The sequence below is a fragment of the Equus przewalskii genome, chromosome 15 (assembly GCF_037783145.1).
Source record: "Equus przewalskii isolate Varuska chromosome 15, EquPr2, whole genome shotgun sequence".
NCBI lineage: Eukaryota > Metazoa > Chordata > Mammalia > Perissodactyla > Equidae > Equus > Equus przewalskii.
The window spans coordinates 3852206-3868213 of NC_091845.1; the positions used below are offsets into that span (position 1 = coordinate 3852206).

The 16008-nt window shown below is 49.7% G+C and overlaps 2 long non-coding RNA genes across 9 annotated transcripts; one reads left to right on the forward strand and one right to left on the reverse strand.

The window, feature by feature from the left end:
* The first annotated feature begins 11148 nt into the window (after positions 1-11148).
* Positions 11149-14307, forward strand: LOC139076087 (uncharacterized). Its single transcript, XR_011527334.1, has 3 exons — positions 11149-11263; positions 12343-12523; positions 13897-14307. It is a non-coding gene; the product is annotated as an uncharacterized lncRNA (long non-coding RNA).
* On the reverse strand, positions 12149-15913 carry LOC103542471 (uncharacterized). Of its 8 annotated transcripts, none has more exons than XR_011527333.1 (7): positions 15363-15831; positions 15133-15243; positions 14969-15012; positions 14550-14610; positions 14151-14229; positions 13582-13688; positions 12149-13120 (listed from the first exon to the last, which is right to left on the reverse strand). It is a non-coding gene; the product is annotated as an uncharacterized lncRNA (long non-coding RNA). The 8 variants fall into 8 exon arrangements; XR_011527327.1 differs by having other exon boundaries at positions 12203-13026; positions 15363-15913; XR_011527330.1 differs by having other exon boundaries at positions 12203-13026; positions 15674-15905.
* Between the last annotated feature and the right edge of the window lie 95 nt (positions 15914-16008).

Here is a 16008-nt window from a genome sequence, read left to right on the forward strand (position 1 = left end):
GTGCCAAACTAGGGTGAGCCTTGAGTGCTGCCATGAGGGGTGAGCTTGTTGGGGGGGAAGGGAGGGAAGGGAGGGTGTGGAAGACAGCCCGGCCCCCTAAAGCCCTGCTCAGGTTGCCCAGAAAGTGTGGCTATTGGATCCCAAGGCAGGTGGAAGTCGCCTGTCTTGACTTTGCCTGTTTGAGGCCTCAGGGGAGCAGGTGTTCCATGTATAGGAGTCATGCGTTGATTCCTATAGGATCAGAAACACCGGGCCCAGCCGCTGGAGGCTTCTATCTCCACCTGAAGCCTCTCTCTGCGTATCTCAGCAGGCTGGAGCCGTGCATCCGTCAGTTGCAGGAGACAGAAAATCCAGCGCAGAGGGAGTTTGCAGACTCTGGGAACTGGCCGTGTGAGCACCGACCTGGTTTCAGGCCTGGCTGCAACAATCTGGGGTCTGATCTCTCGCAGTCTTCCCTCTTTGCTCCCTGACGAGTTGGCCTCGCTGTCAGCTAGGCTCTTCCGATTGAAGGCAAAGTGGTCACCGGCGGCTCCTGAGGTAGCCTCCTCATCTGTCAACTTACAGCCTCGGTGGAAAAGCAGCCTTTACCACGAGCTCAGCAAGAGGCTCAGGAAGGGTTTTCATTGGTCCAGCTCGAGTCACACACCTGTCCCTGACCAATCACGGGGCTGTGTGTGAATTAAGTGCCCACCCCTGGAGACCCTCATGGACTGAGAGCCGGGGAGGGCTGGTCCCCAAAGAAAAGAGATAGTTTTTTTTTTTAACCTGTTTGGGTCATTTCTTCACCCTTCATTTTATTTTATTGTGGTAAAACACGCACAACATAAAATTTACCATTTTAACCAATTTTAAGTGTACACTTCCGAGTGGCATTAAGCACGTTCACATTGTTGTGCAACCATCACCACCATCCACCTCCAGATCTTTTGCATCTTTCCCAGCTGAAACTGTGTCCCCATTAAACACCAACTCCTCACCCCCCTCCCCCCAGCCCCTGGCAACCCCCATTCTACTTTCTGCCTCTGTGAATTTGATGACTCTAGGGGCCTCATTTAAGTGGAATCATGTAGTGTTGTCTGTTTGTGACTGGCCGATTTCACTTAGTGTAATGTCATCAAGGTTCACGCATGTTGTAGCATATGTCAGAATTTCCTTCCTTTTCAGGGCTGAATAATATTCTATTGTGTGTGTATATACGTATATACATATATGCACCACATTTTGTTTATCCATTCATCTATCAACCAGACATTTGAGTTGTCTCCACCTCTTGGCCACTGTGAAGAAAGTTGTTACAAACACGGGTGTGGAAATGTCTCCCCAAGACTTGCTTTCAGCTGTTCTGCGTGCATACCCGGAAGTGGAATTGCGGGGTCAACGGTAGTTCTGTTCAGGTTTTGAGGAACCGCCCTACTGTTTTCCACAGCACCTGCACCCAGTTCACATCCCACCTGCAGCGCACAAGGTTCCCAGGTCTCCACGCCCTCCCCAACGCTTGTCATTTTCTGTTTGTTTTGTTTGATGACAGCCATCCTAGTGGGGGTGAAGCCATAGCTCATGGTGGTTTGTTTTGCATTTCCCTGATGATTAGTGACGGTAAACATCTTTGCCTGTGCTTGTTGGCCGTCTGTACATCCTCCGCAGAGAAACATCTATCCAAGTCCCTTTCCTTTTTGTGTTTTTCGCTGAGGAAGAGTCGCCCTGAGCTAACAGCTGTTGTCAATCCTCCTCTTCTTTTGCTTGAGGAAGATTAGCCCTGAGCTAACATCTGTGCCAATCTTCCTCTATTTTATACGTGGGTCGCCACCACAGCAAGGCTGACAAGTGGTGTAGGTTGGTGCCCGGGATCTGAACCTGTGAACATGGGCCGCCAAAGTGGAGCACGCCAAACTTAACCACTACTCCCTGGGGCTGGCCCCCTTTCCCCATTTTTGATTAGGGTCATTTGTTTCTTGTTGTTGAGTCGTGGGAGTTCTTTATATATTCTGGATCTGAATCCCTATCAATATATGATTGGCAAATATTTTCTCCCACACTCCAGGGGGCCAAGATAGGTCCTCTTAACAAGAAGGTGTGCTGGGCACACCTCAGCTCCATCAGTCCTGGCTTCTGGGCCCCGGGAATCAGAGGAAGCCTGCTCCTCTCTAACAGCAGAGATGGGTCCAAGTCCCAAAGGCAAGACGGGAAAGATTTCACCCAAACTGATGAATCAATGGCTCTGGATCAGTCAGGTCCCCTCCCTGATGGGAATTTGAAAGCGCAGCGTGTCCAATCATGCTGGCTCCCTGGAAACAAGCCCGCGCGTGACTCTGCCCCAGGACTTCACAGATTTTTTTCCCTAAAGCAGCTAACTCCTTATCAGTTCATAGCAGTCCAAATTCAGATTCCTGATGGAATTTCACTTTATGGCAAGATTCTGTAAAAAATAGAGTCTCGGGCTTTTCTTACACAAATGTCTCCCCAATTGCACCGTTATCACTGTTTCTCAAAGTATTTGGTAGAGTGTGTCACATGCAGTAAGTGCAGTAGAACATTAATAAATGTTCACGTTTGTAGCACACTTTGCAGTCTATCAAGGGATTTTAATTATGTCCTTTAATTTGTGCTCACAGCCGTCCCAAGAGAGAACCAATCAGAGATTAACACGTCCATTTTATAATTCAGGAAACTGAGGCTCAGAGAGGTGAAGAGGCTTGCCCAGGATCACACAGGAGTAGGGGGCAGATCTGGGATACACACTCAGGCTTGCCTTACCCACCATGAGCAGAATGGAACAGAATTTTCCAGCTGGGGTAGAGCTGTCAGACAAAATACAAGATACCCAGTTAAATTTGAATTTCGGATAAACAACAACAACAAAAATTTAGTATAAGTATGTCCCATATTGCGTGGACACACTTATACTAAAAATTATTTGTTGCTTACTGTAAGTGAGTATCCTGTGTTTTTATTTGCTAAACCTGGTAACCCTAATTTGTGGGAGGCTGTCAGTGGTCACTGAGGCCTGGAGAGGGGCAGAGATTTGCCCCAGATCACACGGGGAGCTGGAGGCAAACCTGGGGTTGAACTCGGTCTGCTGTCCCCCAGTCCTGACCCTCGTGGGGAGGGTGTGAAGTGCTCGGGAGCCCCTGGAGGAGGGGTGCTGGTGAGGACAGCGCACTCTCCCCATCCCTTCCCTGGCTGTCCTACTGGGCCAAGCCAGGAAGCAAATCCCAGCGCGGAGGAGATGAGAAGAGCGAGGTCACGCCAATTTAGAGAAGACGGTGTTGATTGAGATTTCCAAACGGGGAGCACAGGCTGCTCGGGAAGCAGCTAATTAAGCAGAAGATTCCAATTAAGAAGCAATTTGAGTGTTTGCAGCAAACCCCAGCAGCAGCCCAGCATGGCAGAGAGAACCCAGGTGCAGGTGCTCACCTCCTGCATGAGCTCACCGCGGGACCCCAGACAATCCTTGAACCTCCCTGGGTTTCTGTTTCCTGGCTACGAAATGAGGGCATTATGCTGGCTTTAATATTTAAGAACCCCACTGGCCCCAAAACGGGCAATTCCAAGGAGTGGGAGGATTCCTTCCCTCTGACACTGGACATTTTTCACAGCATTCTAGTGTTTTATTGACCTTTCTCCAGTCCTCCTAAGGCCAGTTATTCTCTCCTTTGTAGTGGATTCAAATGCTAGTCTATAAACACAGGTGTGCAAGAATTGTACCTCCCTTTATTTTTCATACCCCAACTTACTTTTTCTTCCCCAATCCTATTTCTCCATGGGGGCAATTCAAGGACTCCCCTCTTCCTATCCCCAGTGTACACTTACGTTCCAGGTGGAGTAAACGTAGTGCCAAGTCCTGTGTTGGGACAGGTCAGCAGCCTCCACTGAGACATCATCTTGGTACCGTCTGGGCCTCAGGAGTGGTCCTTGCTGGTTGCTATGGCAATCATATTTCCATCTGCTGAGGATGCCGCTTGTGGTAGATCGATTGTAGTAGGGGCCCCAATTTTTCTTGCTTCCCAATATTCACATCCTTTGGTAGTACCATCTGACACTGGCTACCGGCTTTACCCTGTGACTTGCTTTGGCAAGCAGGAGCTTGCAGCAGCCCTTGATCCTCGTAGCCTTGTCTCTTGTCCCTGCCGTGAGGACATACCTGGGCTAGCTGGTTGGAATGACGTAAGAGATATACTTAGCGAGTTCGTGGTGGACTAACTCAGAAGGTTGAGTCAGCCCGGTCAAGGTATCCTAGTTGACTTTGGCCAAGATCAGCAAAGCTTGACCTAGATTAGCAGAAGCACCCAACTGACCAATGGACTCACAAGAAATAGTGAATGTTTGTTGTTTTAAGCCTTTAGGTTTTTGGGGTGACTTGTTATGCAGCAATGGCTAACTGATACATGGCTTTCTCCTACACTCCTGTGCTTGCACCCAGGAAATGAGCCCTTCTTCCTGGATCCACCAGCATTGTTGACATTTTATATCATGCATAGGAGTGGCTCTCCTGTCAGCTAAAGAGCTTTATAAACCAAAACATAGGAATCCTATCAAGTAGTGGTGAGAGAGGTCCTCTCCCGTGGTTCTGGGGAGTGTAAATAGGGCCAGTGTTTATGGGATGGAATTTGAATGTGTATACCAAGGACCTTTAAGTTGTTCACAATTTTGGTTCAATTTAGCTAGAGAACTAATCTGAAATTCAGGGGGGAAAAACCTAAGTACAAAAAGATTTTAATTACAGTGTCATCTATACTAGCAAAAAAATCATAAAACACCTAAATGTCCAACAATATAGTCCATCCAGTTGACGATATATTATGGATAGCGATTCAAAACAGCGTTTACAAGGAATTCAGAAACCACCATGGGAAGTCATGTGCTTTGCTGTTAGCTGAAAAAGTAGATTATAAAATTATATAGGATATAATCTGACCTGTTCAAAAAAGTGGAGAACTCAACCACTGTTCAAAAACAGTGGTTGAATTTAGGTGCTAGGATTATGACTAGTTTTTCATTTTTTTTTTAAGACGTGCACCTGAACTAACATCTGTTGCCAATCTTCTTTTTTTTTTCTTCTCCCCAGAGCCCCCCAGTACATAGTTGTACATTCTAGTTGCATGTCCTAGTTGTGCTATGTGGGATGCCACCTCAGCGTGGCCTGATGAGTGGTGCCATGCCCACACCCAGGATCTGAACTGGCAAAACCCTGGGCCGCTGAAGTGGAGCACGTGAACTTAACCACTCGGCCACAGGGCCAGCCACATGACTGATTTTTATTCCATTTATGTATGTTTCCAGATTTTCTATATTTTGCACAATGACTGCATATCATTTTTGTGATCTGAGAAAAAAAAAAACTTACTTTAATCTATTAGTGAAGGTATCAGCCTGGGTAAAGGGGAGAAAACACAAACCACTCAGGTAGAATTTAATGCAGGGAATTAGTGACTCGATGACGGAGGCGTTAGGAAGCCAAATGGGTGACAGGGAGGTAAGTGCTGATTAGCCCGGCAGGAAGCCACCGTCACTCCTCTGGACAGAGAGCACCATCAGTGTTCAGTGCTACCCAGGAGCTGGGGTTGCCTGGCGGGAGCTAGACCCAGAAGGGGAGCCTTTCTGGTAGGAGCTGGGACCGCAGAAGATCCAGGGGAGAAGAGGAGAAGCCCCTCCCATGGCCAACGACGTCACAGGGAGCAGAGAGAGGGAGAAATCCCTTGGGTCTCCTCCCTCCACATCCTTCAGTGTTCCACCACGGCTGACCATTGGCCGGGTGTGAAGGCAGAAGACGGATGGGAGTGCGCACCAGCAGTTGACCAAAAACGGGGTGAATGGTTTTTCTGTGGCAGTGGTCAGTGTTCATTGATAAACTTGGGTTCCATTTAGTTTTGCTTGGTTAAGACACACGTTTCTAGTCTCCCCAGAGGCGTCATGGAACTTATTTCTTTTAACTGCAAAGTACTCTACTCATTGGCTTACCTATTTCGCTATTGTTTGGTATTTGGGCACATTCCAGCTTGTGCCCAATTACAAACAAAACTGAAAGCAGCCCCATTATATATAATAATTTTAAATTTCTTTTAAATTATTTCTTTCAGTTCACTTCTCCCTGGATGGCTCATTGTATATCAGCATTTAAAAAATATTCATAGAGAGGAAATTTCAGTGTAGTGGAAAGAGTTCTGCATTTAGAATCATACTTGCTAGGTGCGAATAACTCTTAGCATCATTTTTTTCATCTGCAAAATGCGCATGACTCCTGGACAGCCTGCCAACAGCCTTTGGGAAGGTCAAGGTAGCGGCTGCTGCCTGGGCTGTGCACACCTGTGTGGATGGGATGCTGGTGACACTGATGGGATGATGGGGGTGGGGAAGATTTCGCAATTGTTGAATGGATGTCCCTAAAACGAGGACCGGTGGGCATCGCCACTGGTTCTGGCACAGGGACAGTTCCCCCCAAAGCTTCCCAGCCCCACGATCCAATAATCTGAAGAGAACTGTGTCTAGGCCCGAACACGGCCAAGTGTGAGAACTCAACACGCCCCCTGCAGCCACACGCTTCTCGGCCTTGCAGAGCATATTTTAATAACAGAAACGCACACTCACATGGACGTGAGCTCTAAATGTGAGACCCAAAACTATAGAATGCCTACAACAAAACAGGGGAAAAGCTTCATGACATTGGATTTGGAAATGCTTTTTTGGAAATGACACCAGAAGCATAGGTAACAAATGCAAAAATAGATAAATTGGACCACATCAAACTTAAAATTTTCTGTGCATCAAAGGACACAATCAACAGAGTAAAAAGACAACCTATGGAATGGGAGAAATAGTTTCAAATCATGTATCTCAAAAGGAGCTCATATCCAGGATATATAAAGAACTCCTCCAACTCCACAACAGCAAGAAAAATAACCCAATTAAAAAATGGGCAAAGGACTTGACTGACATCTCTCCAAAGAAGGTACACAAACGGCCAACAAGCACATGAAAACATCAGCATCATTAATCATTAGAGAAATGCAAATCAAAACCAAATGACAGGGGCCGGCCCCGTGGCCGAGAGGTTAAGTTCGCACCCTCTGCTTCAGTGGCCCAGGGTTTCACCAGTTCGGATCCTGGGCGCGGACATGGCACCACTCATCAGTCCATGCTGAGGTGGCATCCTGCATGCCACAACTAGAAGGACCCACAACTAAAAAAAACCATACAACTGTGTACTGGGGGGCTTTGGGGAGAAAAAGGGGGCGGGGAGAAAAGAAGATTGGCAACAGATGTTAGCTCAGGTGCCAATCTTTAAAAAAAAAAAAACCAAATGAAATATCACCTCACACCCATTGGGATGGCCACTATAAAAAAAAAAAACCCACCAAAACAACCCAGCAAATAACAAGTGATGGTGAGGATGTGAGAAACTGGAACCACTGTGCACAATTGCTGGGGATGTAAAATGCGCACAGCCACTATAGAAAGTCCTCCAAAAATTAAACCTAGAATTACCGTATGATCCAGCAATCTCACGTCTGGGTATAGATCCAAAAGCATTGAAAGAGGGTCTCAAAGAGATATTGCACACCCGTGTTCACAGCAGCAGAATTCACAATAGCCAAGAGGCAGAAGCAAGCCAAATGTCCATCAGTGGAGGAATGAATAAAGAAAATGTGGTCTATACATACAATGGAATATTCGGCCTAAAAAAGAAGGAAATCCTGTCCTGTGCTGCAACATGGATGAACCTTGAGGACGTTATGCTGAGTGAAATAAGCCAGTCACAAAAGGACAAATACTGTGTGATTCAGTTTACACGAGCTCACGAGAGCAGTCAAACTCACAGAAACAGAAAGTAGAATGGGGGTTGCCAGGGCGGGGGGTGGGGAGGAGGATGGGGAGGTGTTCGACGGGGACAGAGCTGCAGATTTGCAAGATGAAAACTTCCAGAGATCTATTTCACAACACTGTGAATGTTCTTATCACTAAACTGCAAACTTCAAAAGGGTTAAGATGGTAAATTTTATGTTATCTTTTACCCACAATTTAAAGAAACATGGAGACACTGATGGCCAAATCGTGTTAAATTTTGGAACGCACCCCGTACCCTCCCATGTCGCCGAAGTCCTTGTTTATTGAATTTGCAAACGTCAGGAACACGGATGGGTTATTTCACAAGGTGTCTGGTGTAGGTTGTATCAGTTAGGCATGCTTTTCAGGCGGAAGGAACAAAAAGCTGGTTTCTTGGTGCTTAAACACAGGGTGTATTTTTTCCATGCAACTAGAGCGGGCAGCTGCTGGCGCTGGGTCAGCAACTCCCTCTTTGAGCGCCATTTTCCTTAGCGTCCTGCAGGCTTCAGCTTCGGCCTCCTTGGTTAGAAGTGTGTGCAGGGCAGTAGAGGCTGGGAAAAGAACCGTGTCACCTAGGCAAGCCACACTGCCGCCCTGAACAAAGCTGGGGTGTTGTCAGCACAGGAGAGGGGACAGGGGCACGGGTAGACCACTGCCAGATCTGCTTTGTAGGACCAGAGTTATGGTGTAGGCTCAGCTCTCATGCCACCTCCCCCGAGAAGCTTTCCTTGACTCCACTCACATCTTATTGTCTGTCCTTCCAACAGGAGGCAGGGACTCTTATGAATCTGTTCGCTCCTGTATCCCCACCGCCTAGAACAGGGCCTGGCCCGGAGTAGACACCCGATCAGGATTTGTTGGCTGAAAATAAGATCAATGCGGCCTAAGCTGGAATAACAGGCTTTTTTTCCGAACTGACGAAACGATAATAAAGTTCATCTGGAAATATGTGAAGATAATTCTGAAAAAGAAGAGGAATGACAAGGGCCAATTCTATTAAAACACAGTTTGGTAGAAAAGAAGTAGCTAGACCAGTCAACGGAGTGCTGTGGAGCGCGTGTTCTTGGCCCTGGCTTCACACTAGAGCTGCCTAAAGTGCTTCTAGAAAACAGACGAACAAAACAAAGCGATCTTTGGCCTCCACCCCAGAGATTCTGATCCACCGGGGTGGGACCTGGGTTTGGGGTTTCCTTAAATGTCCCAGATGATTCTGATGTGCGGCCAGGATGGAGAACCAACAGGCGGCGAGTCCTGGAGCAGGTCCGAGGGCAGAGGAACACGTGATTTACGGTGAAGGGGCTTTTCAAATCGGTGCCCACAGGAAGGGTTCTTCCATTAGAGATGCTGAGATGATTCCTTGACCGTTTGGAAGGAACCCTGGATCTTCACTCGTCTCACCAGAATAAACCCCATATGGGTCAGTTTTAAATGTTACAAAAAGAAGATGGAGGAAAACGAGTGAAGATTCTTGAAGTAGTTGTGGATAAACTTATACTATAGTGGGCAAGACGTTACTAAGCCGGTTATAAGCCTAAAGAGAAAAAGTTAATAACTTTGAAAACAAGGGGCTGGCCCAGTGGTGCAGTGGTTATTTGTGCACATTCCGCTTCTCGGCAGCCAGGGGTTCGCCCGTTCAGATCCCGGGTGTGGACATGGCACCGCTTGGGAAAAGCCATGCTGTGGTAGGCGTCCCACATATAAAGTAGAGGAAGATGGGCACAGATGTTAGCTCAGGGCCAGGCTTCCTCAGCAAAAAGAGGAGGATTGGCAGCAGATGTTAGCTCAGGGCTAATCTTCCTCAAAAAAAAAACCAACTTTGAAAACAAAATAATTGATTTCTGAATGTCACAAAATAAAAGAAGTCAAAAGACAAATAAAAAAAAAGACAAATGACAAACTGGAAAAATATATTTACAACACATGTGCCAGACAATGGGCTATGTTTTCTTGATTAACAAAGAGCTCAAATCAGTAGTATGATCCTGACACCTATTATAATGTGTGGGTTTTTTTCCCCACATCACCAGGCAATTCTGGGACACCAGCTGGGTGTCCTACAATTCAACTCAATTCAAAGAACCCAACAGGAAATCAGGCAGCAGATTTGAAGCAGCAATTCATGAAGATGCTCAACCTCACTCAAAATGAAAAGAAATGCCTATTAAAACAACACTGAGTCCTAGGTGTACACCCAAGAGAAACGAAGTCACACGTACACAGAGAAACGTGCACACGCATGTTCACAGCAGCGTTATTCACCAGAGCCAAAAAGTGAACAACCCCATGTCCAGCACCTGATGAATGGACACACAAAATGTGGTCTATCCACACAATGGACTGTCATTCACGCATAAAGAGGGATGAAGCGCTGACGTACGCTCAACGTGTGAATACTGAAAACATGAGTGAAAGCAGTCAGACACAAAAGATCACATATTATGTGATTTCGTTTTTACGAAATGTCCGGAATAGGCAAATCTATAGATGCAGAAAGTGGATTAACGGTTGCTAGAGGCTGGGGGGAGAGAGGATATGGGGCAGTGACTGTTAATGAGTATAGGGTTTCTTTTCGGGGTGATGAAAATGTTCCAAAATTGATTATGCTGACGGTTGCGTGACTCTAAATATACTAAAAACTATGAATTGTACATTTAAAATGGGTGAATTGTATAGCATGTGAATTATATCTCAATAAAGCTTAAAAAAACCCACTGAGATATGATTTTTCACCCTTCAGATTGGCAAAATTAATGTGTAGGGAGATAGACTCATTTATTGTTGATAAAAGTATAAATTAATTTCACCTTTTTGAAGAGCATTTTGGCAATCTAGTAGAATTAAGAATGCACAAACCAGGGGCCTGGTGGCACAGCAGTTAAGTTCGCACATCCCGCTTTGGTGACCCAGGGTTCAGCAGTTTGGATCCCCGGTGTGGACCTATGCACTGCTTGGCACGCCACGCTGTGGCAGGCGTCCCACGTATAAAGTAGAGGAAGATAAGCACGGATGTTAGCTCAGGGCCATTCTTCCTCAGCAAAAAGAGGAGGATTGGCAGCAGTTAGCCCAGAGCTAATCTTTCTCAAAAAAAAGAAGACACAAACCCTTTGACCCAGCGCTTCCGTTTCTAACTGACCCTATGGAGTTACTGACAGTACATCCAGGTACGCCAAGGAGCAGTTGGGGCGGTGCAGGAGCAAGGAAACCGGAAACAAATGCACATGATGGAATAAAGCACACCATTACGAAGGAGGAGTGAGACTAGGCCACGCCGATGTGGAAGGATCTGCAGAGAGGAGTCTTAGGTGAAAAGCTGGTAAGGTACAAAACAGCAGGCAGAGCGTGATTCTCTTTTTATCAGTAAAACGCCAGTGAAGCAAAGCATGCATGAAGGAAGTGCCAAGAGCGATCATCTCCGAGGAAAGGGACTGCGATACGAAAGAAGGTTTTCCTTTTCATTTTCTGATCTTTTGGAGCTGTTTGAGTTTCCTAAGTGTGTGCGTGCATTAACTTTATTTTCAAAATGCCACTGGGATTATCTGTGCGGCAGCGTTATAAGCCATTTTCATTTTCTTTATGCTTTACTGTATTGAAAACCTTTGAAAATCTCCTGCATTCCAGAAAAAGCTGTGGTGGTTCTCAGTGTGTGTGCGTGTGCGTGTGCGTGTGCGTGACATACTGCTGTTCCCCAAAGGACCCACTTAGCAGCCACTCTGGCCCTGGGTCTCCCATCCTCAGGAAAAGGCAGTAGGAGGGCTGGGGGAGGCTTGAGGGGGCGGGGCCAGCTCTAAGGGCCAGAGGCTGGCGCTCAGAGTGGGGGCCAAGCCTCTCCCCAGAAGCAGCTCCCGCCTCCTCCTCCCCAGCCCCTGCCCCCGCCCCCACCCCTGCCTGTGCATCTGTGTGAAGCCGGCTCACATCAGGTGGGTAGGTGTGGGGTTGGGGGCCCAGGCGAGGAGGCAGCAGTGGGGTCTGCTCCTCTGAAACAGCAAAGAGCACCTACGCGGCTGGGTCCCAGAGGATGCTCTGTTGTTGGGGAAGCGGCCGGGCTGGGGCCTGACTTCTGCGTGAGGGCTGCAGTGGCCTCTGAAGGCTGCTGCCCAGACAGGCCGCTGACAGCAACTGAGGCCTGGAGCCACAGGTGCGTGTGTGCATGAGCGAGTGTGTCTGGGAGTCGGGGGCGCCTGCGCCCGTGCTCCCACAGTTTGTGAGCTTACACGTCCGTGTTTCACGCATGTGACAGGAGCAGCTGTGCTGCTACACTCCAGGGCCCTCGCTTCCAAGGGCCCCTCCAAGGCTCTGTCTCTCATTTGTATTCATAGTTTTCATCTTCTTTTTTTGAAAAACAGCCCCCTCCCCCAATAAATAAACATCAGAACCAACAGAATCAAGTCTGCCCCAGCATATTTATATCCTATGGCGTCGCCTGTTTATCATGGCTGTGTCTGCCTCCCTCCCTGCCTGCCTGCCTCTCTCCCTCCTCCCTTTCCTCCTCCTCCCTCTCTTCCTTCAATCCTTGTTTTCCAGGAACTTTCCCTTCTGGGGAAGAGGAACGGTGATGAAGACACTCTGTTCAGAGAGGTTCCAGGATGCACGGGAGTGTCTTGTGGGCCGTCCCCGCTTCGTCCTGGGACAGTCAGCAAAACCGAGACTGGAAGAATCGCAGGGGTGGCCAGAAGTGGCCTAGGCATGGTGGCACGCACTGTGGGTGTGTGTCTGTGCCTGCCTGTGCATTTGTGTGTGTATCTGGGTGTGAGGCAGTGGGTGTGTGCCTGTGGCTGTGGGGTGTTTGTCTCCCTCTGTGTGTGCTGCTGACGCAGAACCCGCGTGAGGGAGGCCAGGCGGCCGTGGGCTGATGAGTTCCCGTGGCCACAGAATTCGCTCAGGGCCAGTCCCGGCGGCAGAGCGAATCGCTGCTGGGGCCGGAGATGGGAGTGACGATTTCATGCTGCCTCGGGTGTCCCAACAGCCCTGCCGGTCTTGAGAAGCCCTGCCAACCTCGTCTGGCTGAGGCTGAGGCCAGAGGCTCTAAAAATGGTCCCAGGGGCTCTAACAGATGCAGTGATTTCTCGTCCTTTGGGCATCACCAGGTCACGGGTTGGACCAGCTCCTTGATTTGGGGGATGGATGGATGGCAGGTGCAGGTGGCCAAGCCCGAGTGTCAGGTTTCCACGGCAACAGACATGTGAATGCTCCAGGTCAACGAGACGTCTGCAGGCAGGATTGGGACAGGGTCAGTTCTCAAGCCCAAGTCATTCCTGTTACACAGTTGGCTCAGAGAGGGCTGGACAGACCGCAGGGTCACCTGGAACAACAGTGGTTATTCTCTGCTCACCCCCACCCCCCAGATCCACTCGCCACAGTTTTCACCCACTCTGTGTCACCCCACCGAAGCTGACCTCCATGGACACCAGCACCTGGGCTTCCTCACCTTTGGCTGTTGTTGGGTTCAGCCAACGGGAGGCACCAATGGGAGGCACCCTCCTCCCTCGGAGGGTGGGAAGAGAGAAAGTTGGGGTGTTTTCCCCACCCACTCCCAGTTGGCAGTGGCCTGTCTCTCTCCAGCCACATCTCTTCTCAGGACCGGTGGCCCACAGCTGCAGCTCCCGCTGGTTCCAGGAAACCACCCCGCCCCTCCTCCCTTCAGGGTTGGGGTGAAGGGTTTCCACTGTTGCCAGCCCAGGAGCTGCACCCCCAACCCCCATACCTGGGGTAATAGCCCTCCATTAAACTCTTTTCAATAAGCACAGTTGAGTGTGTACCCACTGTCCTGCCAGGCCCTGATGGGCACACGGTGTCCACCACCTTTTCCTGCTCCTCTGATCTCTGGGCCTTGGCACTTGCTGTTTCCTCTGCTTGTTTAAAAATCGTCTCTTCATCAATAAAACAAACAAAAAAACACATTTTACATATTGAGCAGTGCTTGGCACTCATTAAAGGTTTAATGAATGCCAACTCATGTTACTGTTGTGTTATGTCCAAGTTGGCAGGGTTCTGGGATGGAAGTAGAGGTGCTTACTTGAACTTGAGGGCATGGTGTTGATACTGTAATACGATGTGTCATTTTTTTTTTTTTTTTAGGAAGATTAGCCCTGAGCTAACTACTGTCAATCCTTCTCCTTTTGCTGAGGAAGACTGGCCCTGAGCTAACATCCATGCCCACCTTCCTCTACTTTATATGTGGGACGCCTGCCACAGCATGGCCTGACTAGCGGTACCATGTCCACATCTGGGATCCGAACGGGTAAACCCCAGGCCGGCGAAGTGGAACGTACGCACTGAACCACTGCGCCACTGGGCCGGCCCCAGATGTGTTGATTTCAATTACTACTTACCAATACTGAAATGTTGGATCTGTGCCAATTCGTATTCCTCTTTGCTGCATTTCTGCAGTTAATGTTGTCATTTGTATGTCTGTAGTTTTCAAAACAAATGTCATGTCATGGGGGTTTCTTATACATTTTAACCTAAAATATATTCCAAGATTGCATGAAAGGGGGGAAATGTTTTATTACGATATTTTAAAATAACGTATAGATGGTTAAAAAGGGAAAGACAGCTGTCTCTTCCAAGGGGCCTTTCTGGCCACCGCCTAAATCAGGGGCCCCACCATTCTCTCCCACCATCACAGCTGGCGCCTTTCACAGCAGTAGTCACATTCTGTAGCTGTGACTGTCTCCCAGTTTAAGGTTGTCTCTCCCACTACACCATGAGCATGACCAGGGCTTTCAGACCTTGCCTGCTGGTTCTCTGCTGTGTCCCGCGCAGCACCTTAGCGAGGGGACACCTAGGATGCTGTAACAGAGAGGCCCCCAACACAGCCAGAATAGCAGAGTCCATTTCTCCCACAGGTGACCCAGCGGGCAGCAGACCACCTCCCTCCTTAGCCACACGGGACGTGACTTGAAACCTTCTCACAAGAGCAGTCCCACTCTCTGTGGCCTCAGCTCACTGATCCAGTCTGCCCGAGACCCTCATTCTCCCAACAAGAGGCTCATCCACGTGGGTTCCCAAACCACAGCGCGAGCTCCCTGCAGGGAAGTCGGGATCTCACAACCACACAGGGCCGCCACACACTTGTCCTCGCTTGTTGTCATTAACTGTTCCTTTCTACCTTCTCTGGCTATAGTCTACATCTGTCCACATCTCTGACCTTTGGGCAGGTTATTTGACCATTTGGTGCCTCCGTTTCTTCATCTGTAAAATGGGGACAAGCATAGTTCACAATCTGGGGCTGTTATAAGCATCAAATGAGCATAAAGCTTTTAGAATGGAATCGCACACGCTGGGTGCTCCTTAAATAATCACCAGCATTACCATCTCTTTTGGTTCTCTCGACTTGGAGGTAGGTGGCAGATGCAGAAAGGAAGGACCAGAGGGCTGAAGCAGCTTGCCCAAAGCCACGTGGCCGACCCGAACCGCAGTGACCTCGTGGTAAAACTGGGGTGATGACAGCGTCCCCTCAGAGGGTTAGCGTGCCCTCACACAATCAAGAGAGGGCACACAGGGCCGTGCAAAGCCCGCGCCCTGCCCTTCACGGTGCACACCCTGTCACCAGGGCCGGGAGCCACCAGGGACCCCAGCGCGCGGCTCCTGGCAGCCCCCGGGCCAGCTGCTTCTGTCTGGTTGGGGGCACAGCTGGGCCGCAGAGAGGCCCATTGTCCCGTCCTCTGGGCTCCATTGTTGGGGCCTCCTCCCGGGCCAGCCGGGGTTTGTCCTGGTCCCCGCGGGGCGGGCGGACGGGCTGGGGCCGGGGCAGCGCGCGCATAGCTGCCCGGCTGTACCCCGGGGACTGGCCGCCAGCCCGGCTCCACGGAGCAGGGGACCGAGGCTCGGAGAACCCAAATGACTCGTGTGCCTGTCTCGCGTCAGAGCCGCCAAAGGTTCGAGGGCGCGTGGGTGGCCGTGGGCGCCGTTAGGTCGCAGACTGCAGGGCCAGAGCCGCCGCCCCCATCCCCACTTCACTCGCGGAAACACAGGCGCAGGGCGCGGACGCCCGCCCAAGGTCGCGCAGAGACCCGCGCAGGGCGTGCCGGGAAGCCAGGAGTCCCGGCTCCCGCCGGGCGAGCGCAGCAGCGCGGCGGCGCGGCGACGCCGCACGTTCGGAGCCTCTGTGACGCGCCGCGGCGGGCCCTCCCGCGGCCCTCCCCGAGGGGCGTGGCCTCCCGAGCCAGGCAGGATGCCACTGGGCAT